The sequence below is a fragment of the Arachis ipaensis genome, chromosome B02 (assembly GCF_000816755.2).
Source record: "Arachis ipaensis cultivar K30076 chromosome B02, Araip1.1, whole genome shotgun sequence".
Classification (NCBI taxonomy): Eukaryota; Viridiplantae; Streptophyta; class Magnoliopsida; order Fabales; family Fabaceae; genus Arachis; species Arachis ipaensis.
Genome location: NC_029786.2, coordinates 97,285,201 through 97,291,964, shown reverse-complemented (window position 1 = coordinate 97,291,964; position 6,764 = coordinate 97,285,201).

Here is a 6,764-nt window from a genome sequence, read left to right as displayed (position 1 = left end):
TCTTTTTTTTTTTCTAAAATTTAGCATATATATATATATATATATATATATATATATATATATATGATTCTAAAGAATGATAATATACAACAAAATTTCATAATACACAATTTATTAATCTTTCTTTCTCTGCCCATTGTCTTAGTATGGTATCAGAGCTTTTAGAGCTCTGTTGATATCCAACTATGGTGAAAACCACCAACCCAAATAATCAGTCTTCTTCATCATCCTCAATTTCGATGGCTACACTCATATAGAGTCTTTCTCAAAATTTTTCTAGTCCATATTATATACATCCTAGTGAAAGTCTTACATCTGTTCTTGTATCTCCAGTGCTCACAGGAAACAATTATCATTCCTGGAGCAGAGCCTTTTCTATGGCTGTCATATCCAAAAATAAATCTAGGTTTCTTACTAGAAGCTTACCTTCTCCATCCTCTGATGATCCTTAGTTTCCACTATGGGAGTGTTGCAACAACTTAGTGCTCTCATGGCTTTACCATTCCCTTTCTCCATCTATCACCAATAGTGTGATTTATCTCTCTACTGCTTTTGCTGTCTGGGATGATCTCCGCGAGCGTTTCTCTCAGACAAACTTGCTGCGCATTGCTGAACTTTCGGAGGAGGTATATGCCCTAAAACAAGGAACGCAATCTGTCACTGATTTCTACACTTCTTTAAAGATTTTATGGGAAGAGCTTGAAAATTCCAGACATCTTCCTTCTTGTTCTTGTCCAGCCAAGAACCACCGCACTCAAGATTTTGTCATTCGCTTTTTGAAGGGACTTGATGAGCGTTTTTCTGTTGTTCACTCCCAATTGATCCTCTTAGATCCGCTACCTCATGTCACCAGAGTTTTTGCCATGATAATTCAAGATGAGCGGCAACTCCAGGCTTCATTTGGCGTTCTGGAAGAGCCAAGGATCCTCGTCGCCGCTGCAGAAAATCGCCATTCTTCTTCTGGGCGAGGTCGCTCTTTTAGTTCTGGAACAGGGCGCGGCTCCTCTTCCTCCTCCAAGATGTGCACCTACTGTGGAAGGGCGGGTCACACCGTGGAAGTTTGTTATAGCAAACACGGGTACCCACCCGACCACCCTCGCCACCCGGGACGGCCCCAGTTCAACGAATGGACCCCTGTCTCAGCTTCTACTTGCGCCGTTACACATTCTCCAACTTCTGTCTCTTATGCCCTGGTGCAGCAAGAGAGGGCATCTTCAAGGGCTTCTTCAGAACCGGTTTTGGGCTTAACTCCTGCCCAGCACAGCACCTTATTGGCCTTTTTGAAACGGACTGAGGTTCATTGTTCAGAAAACAGGGATGAAAAAGTTTCTATTTCATCTCAAACTGGGCTTCTTCCTAGCCCAGGTTTGGATACTCATTGCTTTTGTTCATTGTATACTTTTTCCATTTTAAATAATGCTGCATCTCAATCATATTTTTCTGGTGCTTGGATAATTGATTCGGGTGCTACTGATCATATTGTTTCTAATTTGTCACATTTTATTTCATATTCAAAAATTAAGCCAATTATATATTGTTCATATGCCAAATGGTTCTCAAGTTGTTGCACGTTATAAAGGGATTATTAAATTTTCATCATCTTTAATCCTTTATGAGATTCTTTATTTGCCCCAATTTCACTTTAATTTAATTTCTATTTCTAAACTCACTTCTATGTTGTCTTATGAACTCACTTTTTTCCAATTCTTTTGTATTTTTCAGGAATCGAATAACTTGAAGATGATTGATTTTGGTAGATTAAGAGAAGGATTGTATATCCTAAAAAAAGTGTTTGGTTCCAACAACAAAGTTTTCTCTCCATCACACTCAATAAACTCCACAGATTCTAACCATCTTACATCTTCCAACTTATGGCATTACCGCTTAGGACACCTTTCTGGACAACGTCTTAATATTTTACATAAACAATATCCTTTTATTTCTTTACACCATGATATTGCTTGTGATGTATGTCATCTTTCTAAGCAAAGAAAACTCTCTTTTTTACTTAGTTCAAATAGAGCAAGTCAAAGTTTTGAATTGTTACATTTGGATATTTGGGACCTTTTCGTAAAAATTCTGTTCACCATCACAAATATTTTTTGACAATTGTTGATAATTTTAGTCGTTTTACTTGGGTTATTCTATTAAAATCGAAAAGTGAAATACATCAACACGTTAAAAATTTTGTTAATTTGGTGGATACTCAATTTAATTCCAAGGTTAAAATTATTCGTTCTCATAATGGTCCTAAATTTCTTTTACATGATTTTTATTCCTCAAAAGGCATTATACATCAACGAAGTTGTGTTAAAACACCTCAATAAAATGGGAGAGTTGAACGAAAACATCAACATATTTTAAATGTTGCTCGTGCTCTTCTATTTCAATCAAATATTCCTCTTAATTTTTGGTCTTATGCCATTAACCATGCGATTTATTTGATAAATAGAATGCCATCATCAATTCTTAAATTCAAAACTCCCTTTGAGGTTTTGTTTAATAAATCACCTAACTTCAATGACTTGAGAGTTTTTGGTTGCTTGTGTTATATTTCTACTTTGACAAATAATCGTTCTAAATTTGATCCTAGAGCACACAAAGCAATTTTTCTCGGTTATCAACATGGTTTTAAAGGATATATTGTTTATGTTTTAAATGAGAAAAAAATTTTACTGTCCAGAAATGTAATTTTTTATGAACTTATTTTTCCTCTTGCCAAAAATAGCTCATCATCCACAGAATCCATTAGTCCTCACACACTTTTTAAGCCCATTCTTTCTTCTGATCCATCACACACTAATCAACCTTCATTGCCCATTAACTCAAACCCAATGCCCCTTGACCCACTCATTCCCAGTACTGCCTCCTCCACTTCATCTAATGACCTGCTACCAACTTTTTTCCCTTTTCCCTTTCGTGACCTTACCTCACCTTCCCATGGCATCCAATCATCCTTCCCTGAAAATACACCTTTCGTGACGACCCCCCAACCCTCATCTCCTACAAATGATCTTCAAGTTTCTTCTTCTTCCATGCATGATCCTCAGTCTTCTTCATATCCTTCTCCCCAACCCATATCTTCTATCCCCTCATCACCTATAATCACACCCTCGCCTAATCCACCACCTCACCGTAGCCAGCGCCTTCTTCGGCCTCCGATTCACTTGTCAGATTATGTTTGTAATTCTTCTCTTACTTCTCAACCCTCTACATCCTCAAGTTGTCGGTATCCACTTTCTTCTGTTTTTTCAATTTCTTCACTATCTTTTGCTCACAGAACTTACATTTCATCACTGCATTCTGAACATGAACCAAAAACCTTCCAAGAGACTAATCAGGTTCCTCATTGGCGCCTTGCCATGAAAGAAGAGCTTGCTGCGTTGGAATTAAACAAAACTTGGTCTCTTGTTGAGTGTCCCCCAAAAGTGAAACCCATAGGTTGTCGATGGGTGTATAAAATTAAACGTCGTCCAGATGGATCAATTGAAAGATACAAAGCATGTTTGGTGGCCAAAGGTTTCACACAGACTGAGGGGATCAATTTTTTGGAGACATTTTCACCGATTGTCAAACCAGCCACTGTTCGCATAGTTTTGGCTTTAGCTTCAATTAAACAATGGCCAATTCAGCAGCTAGACGTCAATAATGCCTTCCTCCATGGCGATTTATCTGAATTGGTACACATAGAGCTGCCACCAGGCCTCTCTTCTAGTCTTCCAAATCAATGCTGCCGTCTCCACAAATCCTTGTATGGGTTGCGCCAGTCTAGTCGAATGTGGTATGAAAAACTCTTCCTTCTTCTTCTTTCTTGTGGATATCAACAAACTGTTTTTGATTATAGTCTATTCATTAAGATTGTGGGCAGAGAAGTATGTATCTTCTTAATATATGTTGATGATATTGTGGTTACTGAAAATTCTATTGCTGAGATTACAGCCATTAAGCGGACCTTAGACTCTCATTTTAGGATTAAGGATCTCGGGACTTTAAAATATTTTTTGGGTATTGAGGTGGCTCACTCTAATAAAGGGATTGCACTTTCACAGCATAAATACTGCTTAGATCTTTTGACTGATTCTGGTCTTTTGGGAGCTAAGCCAATTAGTGTTCTCATGGATAGTGCAACTAAACTTTTTCAAGATGACAGTCCTCTTCTTCTAGATCCCTTTGTTTATCGTCGCTTAGTTGGTCGCTTGATTTATTTAACCACTACTCGCCTGGATATTACTTATACAACTCAGCAGCTTAGTCAATTTTTAGCTACACCAACTCAAGCTCATTACAAAGCAGCTGTCTGTGTCCTTCGGTATCTTAAGATTAGTCCTGACAGGGGGCTTTTCTTTCCTCGGAGTTCTAATCTCCAAATTTGTGGTTTTAGTGATTCAAATTGGGCCGGTTGCCCAGATACACGTAGATTTTTAACTGGCTATTGTTTCTTCTTGGGAGATTCTTTAGTATCATGGAAGACTAAAAAACAAACCACTGTAGCCCGTTCTTCTACCAAGGCTGAATATCATGTTCTTGCTAGTACCACCTGCGAGCTCTTATGGATTCTCAATTTGCTGAAGTTCCTTAATGTTTCTTGTGCTCATCCTCCTCTTTTGTTTTGTGACAATCAAAGTGCTTTACATATTGCGGCGAATCTAGTTTTTCATGAGCGCACTAAACACTTGGAAGTAGACTGTCATTTGGTTCGTCAAAAGGCTCAAGCTGGGGTAATGAAGTTACTTCCTGTTCCTTCTTCCGGTTAACTTGCAGACATCTTCACAAAGCCTCTTTCTATTCAACTTTTTCACATTAATTTGTCCAAGCTGGGGATTCTTGACATATACCATCCTCCAACTTGTGGGGGCATATTGGACCAGTCATCCTCATTGGCCCAACACAAGCAAAATCAGGCCCAACTAGATTAAATCATCTTTATATCTCCCCACTAGGAGTGCACATGGGTCGGGTGAAGCCGGATTTGATGTGACCCAGACCCGACCCGAAATATACACCGGATCTATTTATTAGACCCGAACCCAGCCCTAGGCCTGATGAAACCAATACATTTTTTGGCCACAATTATACCGGGTGAAAACCGGGCCATTAACATTACATTACGTTGATACCTTCTTGTAAGCTAACATGTAAAAATATCCAAATTTCTAAGACTCCAACCATTATTTAACATGGTAAAATTCACTTAGAAAAATATAACAAGAATCAACCCTCCTTCAAAATTAAAGCATAACCACAATCAATACTAAAGCATAACCACAGTCAATACTAATATTGTCTAATAATACCAAATATTTAAATCAATACAAATAACACAATATTATGCATTAGTCTAAAGTCTTATGCATTCTAAACATAAAACATTAACTTATAGTCTTATAATGACTAATAACACAAAATATTAAGATTTACAATACTTAAATTTCACATAAGAATAGTCATGATTCATCACTAATAACACAAAATATTAATTGTGTATGATGACCGGGCCACCGGACCGACTTCGGGTGACCCGAGCTATGGCTCGGACCCGACCCGAAATAATGACCGGGTCTATTTTTGAGATCCTTACTCGACCCTAAACCCGATGAAATCACACCAAATTAGTCCCTAAAATGTTCGGGACCAGGTTGGGCCGGATCATGTGCACCCCTACTCCCCACCTCTCTTTCTTCTAGAAGTAGTGACTCATCGTACAAAATCATTCCGTTAAAATAAGAATCTTTTGTGATATTTACAAGTTTGTTAGGATTATGATGAAGTGTACAGAATTCTCTTTGTATATATATCTATAATTCTAAAGAATGATAATATACAACAAAAATTCATAATATACAGTTTATTAATATTTCTTTCTCTGCCTATTGTTTTAGTAATTATAGTTTCTTCTTTGCGTCCTATATGATGTCAAATATATTATCGTACAAGCTAAGTATTGTTTCAAAAAAATTAATTGAGTAGATAAAGAGGCAATTAATATAAAGCTTAATAAATTATTCTAAAACAACGAACCTTTTGCTACAATAATGAGAAATTCTGTTTTGTTTATATTGTCAATTTATAGCTCTTAATATATCGAGAAGGGACACGAACTAAGAGAGGATAATGTTTTAATTCTTGAATAATCTTGAAAATAATATTAATAAAGATTTCAAGCATGTTTATATAAAATCGGGTGTGTTATACATTTGTGATTGCAAGACTACGTATGTCTATGAAAAATATGACACGAACACTAGCAATATTGTTGATTGGAGTAATTATTTCTGTTGCAATTATTGAATTTCATGACGTAACTCTTAAAATACCTTGGACTTCATTTTCCTATGTGGAACTGGAAGGTTGTATTGAAAGATGCAAGTTCTATTCTGCTTTTCAATCACCGGAACAATATGTGATGTGCGTTAACAACTGTTATACTAAGTACTACTCCGAGTAGTATCTTTAATAATGGTACGTAGCCAAATTAATAAGAATGTTTAGAGAGTATTTTGTGACTCTTTTCTCCGTATGTATAGGCTAAAAAATTTTGATATGGAAGCAAAATGAGTGATATATTTTAACATAGTAATTTTTGGTATTTTTTAAAATTGTGGGAGTATACAAATTGGAAGGTCCGATTTGTGTTTAAAAAGTTGAAAAAAAATTCAGAGTCAGAGGATTCGATTTGTGTTAAAAAATTGAAAAAACTCAGAGTACACAACCCGGACCATGCCAGTTCTTTGGTCATGAAATTTTACTTCACAAATTGTATGGTG